Source organism: Crocodylus porosus, unplaced genomic scaffold (assembly GCF_001723895.1).
Source record: "Crocodylus porosus isolate Cpor-Errol unplaced genomic scaffold, CroPor_comp1, whole genome shotgun sequence".
Classification (NCBI taxonomy): domain Eukaryota; kingdom Metazoa; phylum Chordata; order Crocodylia; family Crocodylidae; genus Crocodylus; species Crocodylus porosus.
This window is the reverse complement of record NW_017728918.1, coordinates 17,030,557-17,043,059: the sequence shown is the minus strand read 5'-3', so window position 1 is coordinate 17,043,059 and position 12,503 is coordinate 17,030,557. Positions and strand designations below refer to the sequence as shown.

General features: G+C 40.6%; 1 long non-coding RNA gene across 1 annotated transcript in view; it reads right to left on the bottom strand.

The window, feature by feature from the left end:
- Positions 1 to 11,361: 11,361 nt before the first annotated feature.
- The window catches only part of LOC109312186, a 2,988-nt gene continuing 1,846 nt past the window's right edge, over positions 11,362 to 12,503 (bottom strand). Inside the window, exons 2-3 of the long non-coding RNA XR_002101720.1 lie at positions 11,757 to 11,760; positions 11,362 to 11,454 (exon numbers count right to left, since the gene is read on the bottom strand). This is a non-coding gene — a long non-coding RNA (uncharacterized LOC109312186). The remainder of the gene's footprint in view (positions 11,455 to 11,756; positions 11,761 to 12,503) is intronic.

Genomic DNA, 12,503 nt, shown 5'->3' with positions numbered 1-12,503 from the left:
CATCCCCTGACTGTCCTGGCCTGGTTCTATAGGGACAGAAGGGAACTGAGCGGTCTGCAGTTCCCCCCCCAGCATACCTGCCAGCTAACAATCCTGTTCAGTTAGAGAAGGAGAGTATATACCCAAGTTACCTGGGCTATGCAGTCAATACTGGAGCAGGCAGTATATATGGGACTCCAGTAAACCCATAGGATTCTGTATTAGCTTGGTTAATGTAGATACTAGCCTTCAATGAAAGGAAGAGGTTAGTGTCTTTACTAGCCCCTCCAAGCACCAGAAACTCATCAGTCAGGTACAGAATGATATCAGGATAGCACAGTGGTCTAAATGACAAGAGGACTGATATTTTTCACCTCTAGTTCCCTGCTTTTAATCTAGGCCAAGTCGCTAGTGATTGAACACTGTTGTTATTCAGTAGCTGTTTAGCAAACAATTTGAAATGAGACAAGACCCTCAAACTAGATCAGAGCAGATAGTGATCGGCATCACAGACCAGGACTGTATATACAGCAGGAGAGAACAGGCTGCTGCCATGATCAGGGCTGCATCTGCTATGGAGGCATCAGTGACAGATCCATAATTAGGCAGAAGGCAGAGCAGGTTGGCACGTTAGAGACTAACTGGCTCAGAGAGGCATAAGCTTTCATATGGAACGAACTGTGGCTATTCAGCTTTTCAGTAACAGAGGAGTCCTTTAAAAATGCCGAGCTAAGGTTACCTTTACTACTAACCATGACAAAAAAACCATACTTGTTACTGCATAATGTCCTGTGTCCCATGGTATGATGGCTGTTTGGCTACCTGTGCTGTGCATCTCCAGACCACATTTTGGGTGTAACTGGAAGTCTACACTTTCTGTGTCAACAATGCTTGATTTAGAAATAGCTATCAAAATGTTTTAATGGGTTCTATCTGTCTGTTGCCGATACACAGTTTAACCCAGTGTTTTGTATTAGAATAAATCAAAGACTTAAGCTTGGTTTCAATAACTGAAGTAGCTGAAAGACTTGTCTCCTCAGATGAATAGAAGACTCTGCATAGACGCTTCAGATGATTGGATCAAGACAGGAATCTAGTTAGTCTTTTTCTGTGATATCTAGCACTTTCTGTAAGCACTGAATTCACTTAATTTGTTTTTGAGTTAATGTTTAAAAAATGTTGGGGTGAGGGACCTCACAACAGCCATGGCAAAATCTGAGCAGAGGCAATCGACCCCTTGTCGGCTTCTGAATATTTCATGACTAAAGGGCAGCCATATGAAATGTGCAGTGTGTTTCACTGAACGGCTAGGCTTCTGTGTTAAGAGATTTGTCTTTGCCCTACCAATAAAAAAGGGGATATTCATAAATCCAGAGCAATGATCTAGCGTTCCGGCCCCACAGATGTATCTTTGACATCTAGATGTATGGCTTACAGCAAGTGCTACATCCCCAGAAGTGTTATAAAGCTCAAATCCCCCCGTACTCTCCTTATATTGTAAATCTGTGATCCTTGTGCAGGCATTCGCATTATAGGAGAGAGATGGATTCCGAATGGCAGCCAGCAGGAGGCTTGGAGACATTTTGCTGCCTTAATGACTTGCAAATCAAAAGCATGAAACCAAGCTGCACCTTTTGAACTGTTTTCCCATCCAGCCTAGATGGTCCACATCATTTTCTCCTATACCATTCTTGTTATTCTCGCTACTACAGTGTCAGTCTTTCTGGTGCATTTTTAAACATAGGAGGCAGAGCTGTCCAATGATCTCAAAGCATATGTTTTTGATTCTAATAAGATTATGGATACCAAAGGAATAAAAATGGAAATCACTACTGCCAAGATATGAAAGAAAGTTTGCATAGTAAAATAATTTAAACCCTAACATTTGGACCCAATCAGGCTAACAGAACATTTATTCCATATTTTTGGAAAGTATGCTTTTTCTGCACATTAAGTGGTACCAATAAAAAATAATGATTCTCACTCAGTTTATTTCTATAAATTATATTGTTTTATAGTTTTCCAGGGTATGGTTATGTGTCAGATTCTATGGCAAACACCTGGGTGCAAAATGCAATAAGCTAGTTACTTCCACTGAGGGGGGAAAAGAACTATTTTTCTTTCCAAGAAAACTAGATTGAGGCTAATCTGAACACAGCTATGTTTCACACTTAAAGAATTATCATTGCATCTACTCTTGACTTGTTCATGATATAAAACCAAGATCTTCAGGGACTTGTATTCAAATGCAATGATGGCCTCAGACATGTCCATGTCTGTCTATCCCCAAAGTCAAAAGTTTGATCACCCACATCATGCATCTGCCACTTAACTGAATACAAATTAGAAATATAAAATTCAGGAGCGCCCATTTACAGGATTTACACAGAATAAAACTAAGCTAACTGTAATGTGGGTTGCAAAATCAAACACTCAGAAATTAGGAACATAAGAATAAGGCATAACAAAGGCTTCCTTGGCTAAAGAGTCCAGTCCCTTGAGTTTGCAGTGACAGGACTAGGAAGTGCCCAATTTAAGAATGCCCTTTTAGCCTTTACCTGCCTGTCTTCGTATTATCATTAGAGCTGGATGGGACTGCCTCACCAAAATGTTTTTTTCTGAAAGAAAGATTGTCACCAGCATAACTGGAATTTTCTGTAGAAAAATGCCACTTTTCAGATTTTTTTTTTAATTAGGAAAATTTAAACAAAAGATCAAACTGTGGCTCATCTGAAACTGAAGTAAATATATTTTAGCTGTTCAAACATAATTTAAATATTTCATTTCAGGTCCATTCGGTGTTCATCTGCATCCATTAGAGCCGCCACAAAGCATCACTGGAATCCACGTTGGGGATTCACATCCTAGTCTCCTTTACAGGCCAAACGCCCTAGGATCTGGGATGATCCACCATCTTCCTCCAGCTGAATGACTGAAGCAAATCATAGGACCTATCATCTGAATGGAGAATAGGACCCAAGCTACGACTCTCCTGGTACCACACAGCAACTCTGGGTGATTTAGTTTAATGGAACTAAACATTTTGATATTTCTGATTATTTTCTTTTCCAGCAAGAAACAGGAAATGGGAAAGTTAAAGTGTGTAACCTCAAATATGTGCTTGGCATGCATAGATTACACAGCTCTCAATTGTAAGCTACTATTTCAGTAATATAAGGTAACAATCTGCAAATCTGTTACCAACTTGGGTAAATATATATAGCATCTTCTGATATATTGTCAAACATGAAGTGAAAAATATAAGTAAAATTCACCATAAACAGCACTTATATACTGCAGGCTAAGATGAACAGTACCACAGTAATAGTGATCTATGCTGCCAAGTGTATGCCAGCACAGTCTGTAGCTAAGTTAACTATTTAGTTAATACCTTAGAAGCACCTAAAATATCGGTGCTTCGAACTAATCAAAAATTGGAGTTTCTGTCACACGGTAAATTCCATCTCCAAATTGGTTTTTAGCTCAAACAATAGCAACAGGTTGAAATATTGGAAATTTTGTGGAACCAAAGCTTCAGAACACAATTGATTTGGAGATGTTGAAAGGCTTCATCGGGTGCTGGTTTTGTTGGGCTGTCTCGTGATTCCATTTTCCTCTGTAGGTTGAGTTTTCAAAGCTAGACTACCTCGTCATTGATGTAACACATGGTTCAACCAGAAGGGAGATTTACGCTATAAGGGGAGTAGTCTAGACAGGGACCATGGTCCATGGAGACCTGACTGTGGACATCTGAATGGTAATTGCTGTGACAGCACCAGAGGACCTGGAATAATGCCAGACTGACCTAAATTAAATGTTTTGATTTAGCTGAGTTAACAGACTTTGCTAATCTCTGCGCTCCACAGGTGATAACAACCTTCTCCTCTCTCTTGAGTGGTCTTGCTCTTCTACTGAATCAGGTTATTCTTTCTACTGGATTCCTCTTGTCTTTTAGATACCCCTGATAACACATCTTTGCTCCTATTTGACATCCCTGCTCCATTCTTTCAGAACACTTTTAATTTAAATACAGCATTATATACAGGCAATTTTTCTATCTGCTTCTTAGCTCAAGCTCTGTCTGCTTTTTTTCCAGACCTGAGATAGGGTACCTAGTGCCACAAAGCTTGTATAAGATCTCTCCCAACCATAGTTGCCCAATATCACCTTCAAAAATCCTTGTTCTTATGTATTTCCTGGATCAGGGCTGCCCTGAAGCACTATGTGTGGTATGTAGCAGATCATGTAGGGAGCAAGGAACACAGACAGAGACAGGTCAGGGAGCAGAAAACAGAGCAGCAGATGGGGCAGGGAATACAGGGCAGGAAGCAGAAAGTGGAGAGCAGATTGGGCAATGGGAGGGAATCAGTGTGGCTCTCAGGTAGGGGGAGGGCTTACTTTGTGGCACAGCTGCCAAAAAGGTTGTCCCGTATGGTGACACAGCTACAGCATCAACACTATCGCTACTAGATTACATATAGTATCATAATACTGTACATATATACTGCGGCAGAGAATTATTAGCATTATATTTATTATAAAAATGCCCTGTGATCAACTAAAGACAAAGCTCCATTGGAGCAGGCACTCCTTCAAACACTGAATACTAGACAGTTCTTGCCCAAAAGAGCTTACAGTCCAGACAATGTAAAGAAAAGCAGTATAATGGTAGTATGATGGCAGAAAATATGTTAATTCCCCTTTTTAAAATAAATGGTGGTATTTAGTCAGGGATGAACTAAGTAATAAGGTAAGGATAGGAAATTAAAAAGGGAAGGGAAGAGGGCTTGAGAACGTGGCAGGGAACGAAAGACTGCATCGAGGATCTAGTGTGGAGTAGCAATAAGATCAAAAAATGACTGGGAGGGGAAAGAAAGGGTCAGAGTACATAGCAAATCACAACTAACCATTCTCTCCCTTGAGCATGTGGTAATGGTAAGTTATGCGTTTCCTGAATTTACAATACTTAGGCAGCCTTAAAACTATCAGAATGTTGTTTTCTCATACAAAATAGAAACCTTGTGGGCATGTTTCAAACAACATATAATAGGCACAATTTGGGAATTGTGTTTTTTAAATTTAGGAATAGCCACATGCATTAGCATACATACAACAACCATGAAGTTAATGGGCTTAGCTAGTCAGGAATTTTTCAACTGAACTTTTTTCCCCCTTCTCCATGGACATGCCAATTCATGCAAACAGAAACATTGTGGGAATGTCCCAATTGTTATGACACTTTTGTCATCTATAGCTGATAGACGGCTTTTTAGAGAACACTAGAGAAAACAATACTGCCATTCAGGCAAACATCTCTGAGGACTCAAGGACATCACAGATCCCGAGGAACTTTTTCTAATTCCAAAATATATTGACCCAGGGCATCATCATAACTATTTTGCCTAATAAACTATCCAGTGCAGTTACAATGGGAAAAGCTGCTTTTGACCTAATTGTTGGTTCAAAATCTCAGAATAGATGGAGCTCTGAGCCTTGTAATACTAAAAAGTTTAGAGAAGAACCAGGAAAGTCATGGGAGCCAAGAAAAGACAAGATCTCGGTTAGAACAGAATGGTTGACTATATTGCAGGTGGCTGACAGATAAAGGGAGAAAAAGACAGAGTACTGGGTGTCAGATTTGCCTAGGAAGAGGTTATTAGGGACTTTGGCAAAAGGTTTCGTAGGCCTTTTGAACAGCAAAGAAAGTCCAACTCAGAAAAGTGTTGGATGTTAGGAGATATATGTTCAAGTCCCTGTGCTGCCAATCTCCAATATCCAAAAATTGTCCTTTAAGGATAAGACTATTTTTGGATGAGTCACTCCAGCCTGAACCAGCTGGGTTCCCTGATCATCAGGTTTGGGACGATTCTGAAGTGGGACAACCTCTCTTGTTTCATAAAACAATTCTGAAAGGTCTTTATTTTCTCCTGGCATGGAATGGGAAAATATCTGAAACTTGACTGACACACCAGTGTTCATTTTAATGAAACATCTCCACTCTCATAATTCAGGAAATATATCTTGCACTGAACCAAAGGACTAGAAGAAATACATGCAAGACATATCCTATATGAAAGAATCAGCTGCCCTTTCAGAATTTTAATATAGATTTTTAAATCTCTGACAGACACAGGATGGGTTTTATTGATTTCTCTATTTCTATTGCTAGCTCTATCAAACTCCTCCTCCATCCCCCCTGGCCCCCATGGGCCCACACTGAATTTTTCAGAGCCTTATTTGCAAGTGAAGGTAATGAGCACATAGCCTGCTCACTGTCCCATCACCATTTTCTTCAAACAAGTCTCCCCAGGAAGAAAGGTAAAACGTTTTGAAGCTGACAAGGCTATGGTTCACTGAAATAACTTCTAAATTTTCTTCCATGAACTGAAGCATCTGTCAAAGTATGGTCTTGCTTTAAAGAGTAGCAGATATGCTGGAAAGGCACCAAAGAAACTTCTATAGTTCTGAACAGCATCTATAAAACAGCAGCACTAGTACAGAAGAAGAGCTCAGGGGACTCCATAGAGCCACTGACTCTCCAAAAATAAAGCTAGCAATGCCTAACTTTGTTGAAGTTACCAGCAGTCGGTCATTGTTGGTTGAAACTAAAAATGTATACTTTTACATTCTTAGCACAAGAGCATAATGCCAGCTGGCTTGGTGGCTTAGCATTGCAACCTAGGGAGCTTATGGGATCTCAACATCTGCAAAATTATGCTTTGATTTCTGGCACCATCAGATCCCAGGGGATTAAAACTAAAGCAATCAACAGCCAGAACTCACATTTTGACATGTTAAGCAAGGGACTGTTCCTCTGAGTTTTTGCCATTTGGAGAAGAGGAGTAAGCTATTTTCTTGAAGGGGGAGTTTTTAAAAAAAGGAGCCGACAGACATCAATGTTACAGTATTTCTGCTACCAGGGAGGGTGAGTGGCTATTGGAACCAGTGTAAAGGAACAAATTATGAGGGGGATAGGAACAGAGGGAAATTGGCTGGTTTTGTACTCCAATGCTTATTTTTCAGTTTCACCATGTTCATTATGAACATTGCAAATGTTAAAACGTGTCATTATTTAGTGCTGGGAGTGATACTAAAAGACCAAGGATATATGACAACTTGTGCTCTGGGAAAAAGCAACCATATATTATTTCTTTTACAGAGTTTTCACCATAGTAACCTGGGATTCTGCTGAAAGATTTTACGGCTGCACAAACAAGCAATGTTAGAAGACGGCACATGCATTGAGCAGATCAGGAAAAGGCTTTACTACGTATCAGACATTTCAAACAGCAAAACTGTACACAATAGGTGTAAACTTATTTTTCCCCAGGGTCTCTCCAAACTCTGACCTTGAAGAGATGGCATTATAACACTGGAATCACTTGGTGGTGCCTGTTACATCATCACAACATGCATGTTTGGTGGTTCTATTATGTAACATGCATGTTTGCTGCTCCTAGGTTTTCACAATAGGTAGATTTTTGCATAAAAAGAAGTTCATTAACATCCACTTGTTCTTACCACATGCAGTTGGAGGAGGCAGCAACTGAGGAAGGAAAAAGGAGAAGGAACACTTCTGCTTTGGAAGCTTAATAGGAAGAACTATAATTACAAAGGCCTATGCTCCAGCTGTATCCCAGATTTATCCAATTCAGCGAGTCTACATTTGCATTAATGCACTTTTCCTAAGATGCATTAAATTTAGTACCTCCAATATGAGATGCTAAATAAATGTGCATTAGACTGTGTTAATGTGTAAGGGCACAAGCACATTTTTGGGGGTGACACTTAATGCACAGTTCTACTTAATGCACTATTCTACTGCACGTATTAGCAGTTTTTTAAGCACTGCTTGAATGTGCAGTAGAATCAGGTACTGGGCATGAAATCACACATGAAGATGTGCCCTCAGCCTCCATTCCTCACATTTGACTGAAAATGCTTTTGCCAAAGACCGTAATAACCTCTTCCTAGGCAAATCTGACACCCAGGAAGAAGGACTGCTCCTTTAGTCTGTACCAATCTGACCATGGGGTAAAATTCCTTCTTAGTCCCAAAAATGGCAACCAGTCTGATCCTGAATGGATCAGTCAATAACCATAAGGTTTAAGTCCCAGCAGAAGCACTGGCATACATCAGTCAAAATTTCTAGCCTTAGCTGCAGTCAACACCCATCGCTCTGAGTGGTCATGTCCACACTCGTATGGACGCTTGTTTCCCTGAGAACAAGACCAAGTGGCACACCTTGTGCCACTGGTACTTGTCCCCAGGGAACGCCTGTGCCATATGCCCTCTGGCACATGGCAGGTTACCTTGGGTGGGGTAGGGGAGGCAGGGATCAGCACTGTACTGGCCCCAGCAACCTTACCTGGGGGCCTCCGAGGGCTGCCCAGTGACAATCCTGCTGCTTGGAGCCTGTCCAGCAGCCAAAGTGTGGCTCCGGCTGGCCAGGTTCTGGTTTTTGGTGGTGTACACTGCCCCAGCCTGCACCGATCTGCCTTTTTTTTTTTTTTGTGCAGGTTTTTTTGACCCTGGCATTTACTGGGTTCAGAAAAACCCCATGCTGCTACCTTACAGTGCAGAGAACAGCTGAATGTGTGGTATGTGGTGCCACAGACATGTCTTCAGTGCCAAATAACACATGGCTGCGCTCATCTGGACATGGCCAGTCAGACTTAAATACCTCTAATAGATATTATATATTATACTGCCAAATATTATATCTCATTGACATATGTTGTGGGATCCCAAATAACCAGAACGACTTCAGTGGCACTGACTTCAGTGGGACCACTCAACATGGCCCAGCCTGAGAGATGGTGACATTGTAACAGATGCTGGTACAAGGCAGAAAGAGAGAATAAGACTCGGTATAATCAAAATGTTGAAGTCAACAGAACTGTACTCACAGCTGTCCTGGATTTGTTTTGTAATAGTTGGCAGCACTGAGGGTAGTCACAGCAGAAGTAAAGTTGATAGGGAAATACTGGGCCAAAAGGTAGGTAGTTTTAAGATGATTTTGTCATTCTCATAAGCCTGCCTTATCATCAGTTTAAATTAGAAATCATCTGTATCAGTTTGAAGTTACACTCGACTTCCCATGACTCTCTACTGCTCTCGGGAACCAGAAAATCTAAAAGGCCTCTACTTCGATCTGGGCAATCCCTCGAAGTGCTCCCAGACAACAATGTAGACAGAACACTGGCTGGCACACTTAAAACACTAAGCAATCTCTATCTCAAAACCAATTCCTTTACAAAGTTTGGAAGAAAATGTTGTTTTCATTATTTTAGAATTACATAGGAAACCAATGTACTTAGATCTCTTGATCCTTTCTGACTTACTCCCCACAGAAAAATGTCAAACATGGCATCATGCTAAAAATGAATTTGGCAAAGGATTACTTTGTACTGAATATTAGTTTATTTCTTTAATTAGATTTTAAAAGATAACCGCAATCAGAAGCTCTAATGGCTTCAAATATCACTGGGTATAAAGTTTTTATGTTCATCAGCAATGTAGACATTTGGAATGGAAAGGGAAGCCAACTTCTCCAAATGGTCGTAAATCTCTTTGAAACGATCTAAGGTGGGGAATGCCACCATTTTGAGTTCAGCATTTTTATGTCTGCTGACAAAATAATGTAATGTTTCTTATCTAAGTTGATACTTAACATCAGCAGTAGGAAACATGTAACTAATTATGTCTTTAGCATCCAAGTGAAGAGAAGATAAACAAGAAACTTTTAACTCTCTAAGTCATACGTAAGATGTGCCAATGCCTTCAGACTTTGCAACTTCTAGCTTTATTTATGCAGCAGCAGCAGCACCATTATTTTGGCGTTTCTCTATTATGCATAATAAGAGCCAGTCTGTGCATGAAAGATCAAAATAGACAAGACAAAACAAATGGGAGAGAGAATATATTATTTCAGTTTTGTACATGAGGAAGTGAGGCACCCAAAGCCACACAAAAAGTCCTTCACAGAACAAAGAATTGAATCTATATCTCCCAAGTCTCATTCTGCCACCTTAACTACAAAACTATGCACTAAATGACTCACCTTGGCGGTCACAGAGGTAATAATAATTTCCCTTTACAATACTTCAATGAGTTCAGTCTTACAGGAAAAGGGGAATTCATCTTCATTGTCCATTCATATTGGGGTCTATCCCAAGACTCTCAGTAGCACTAAATACTTGCAACTAGTATTTGTGAGAACTTTGAACCCTTATCTAGCAAAAAGTCACCTTACCTCAGGACCTGCTTGACCATTTACAAATCAAGAAAGCCAATCTATACTGAGATGGATATAACATTGCAGTAGTAGGGTATTGTTATCATTCGCAGATTATAGAAAAGAAAACTGAAACAAATAGGCCTTCCTGAAATGGGAATTTAGGTTCATAATTCTCATAGACTATAATGAGTATTCAGATGGGAATACCCTTGAGATGAAAATTTAGGTTCCTAGTCCTATGTTTAATTGACTAAATAATGTAGTTTGATTTTCAGAAGAGATGAGCATGCACCAACTCTACTGATTTGAATGTAAGCTGCAAGCATGCACCAACTCTGAACATTAAGGCCATTTGAATTTAAAAGCCTATATGTAGGAATCTAGGGGAAACGTGAATGTAAGAGATATACCCAACATTATATGAAAAACAATATTCAGATATCCTGACTCTTGTTCTAATTTTTTCTGTTTTTACCATATACCATATTATTCCCAGAATTTTGTTCATCACTGAAGTATCTGAATATCTTGTGGTAGTAAATTAAGCAACATGAATAATGTTTGCCTGGGGAAGTAATACATGCAAAAATGGGGGAGGGGTTGCTTTAATTTTGTACATTTGTACATGTGTAGGTGGGTGGGTAGGTGAGTGTACATACACATACATATGTATACACACACACACACAAAATACCTCCTACTCTCAGAAGCATATGGAAATTATCTTTGACATTGTCTTCTCTAGAATAAACCTACAGAAATGTGTATATGTAGGTATGTATGTATGTGGGTGTTATCAGTGATGGCAGATGACAGAACAAAGAGCAATGGTCTCAAGTTGTAGCAAGAGAAGTTTAGGTTAGATATGAGGAAGAATTTTCTCACTAAGAGGGCAGTAAAACACTGGAACAGGTTACCTAGACAGGTGGTGCAAGCTCCATTGTTGGAGGTTTTCAAAACCGAGCTACACAAAGCTTTGGCTGGGATGATCTAGTTGGGGATGGTCCTCCTTTAAGCAGGGGGTTGGATTAGATGAACTCCTGAGGTCTCTTCCAACACTAACTTTCTAGGTTTCTATGATTCTATTACAAGCCATAATCTCTACAGGACATCAAGGACCTGTGGTGCCAAGCAAAGGCCATGGTGATCCAGAGTTTTGTTGATCAACATGACATGAAATGCTTCTTTCAAGCAATAAAAGCCATCCACAGGCCACATTCCAATGGCCCAACCCCCTTCCGATCCCTTCATACATATAGTGCATCCATCAAACAACACTGGAAGGAGCACGTCAAGATTTTACTCAACTGTGAATCTGAGGTCTCAGCTGCCACCATTGGGCCAATCCCTCAATACCCAGTAATAGAATCTCTTCCTGATCCCACATCCTTCAAGGAAATCTGGTATGTCATCACTCAGACCAAGAACAATAAGTCATCAGGACCAGACGGCATTCCTACAGAGGTCTTCAAAGCAGGTGGAACAGCTCTAGCATAAAAACTTCACCAACTTCTCATCATAATATGGGAAGCTCCACCTGCCTTAAAGCATGCCAACACTGTGACCATCTTCAAGAAAGGGGACAAGTTAGTGTGTGGGAACTACCAAGGCATTGCCTTCCTCTGTGTTGCCAGGATGATTCTTACTTGCATCCTTCTGAATCGCCTGAATCCCATTACAGGGTACCACTGACATGATTTTTGTTGCATGATAGATCCAGGAGAAGTGTAGAGAGCAACAACAGGAGCTGTTTATGGCATTCATTGACCAAACCAAGGCTTTCAGCTCCATCAATCGTTGAGCCTTATGGAAGGTGCTGGCTAGGATTTGTTGTCCACTGAAGTGCATCAGCATCCTCAGGCTACTCCATGATGGGGAAACCACCACAGTCTTTTGCAATGAATCAGAAACAGACCCATTTACCATCTGTACCGGTGTCAACAGGGGCTGCATCATCAGCATCTGCAGACCTTTTCTCCATCTATTTTTCTGTGATTTTGATTTTCATCTGTGGCTGCCTTCCTCCTAGAATTGGGGGTGAGTATCAGATTGGATGGTCAACCTGTGGTGCCTTCACAACAACACAAAAGTTACCACGACTGGCATAACCAACTTTCAGTATGCTGATGACTATGTTATCCTCACATACACTGAGACTGATCTGCAATCCACCCTTGGCCTTTTTTCAGGTGCGTTTCATAACCTGGGACTCCCTTAATTTTGGGAAGACTAAGGTTCTCCATCTAAGCCCTAGCACTAAGCCCTAGAACAGGCTGCTCCCCAC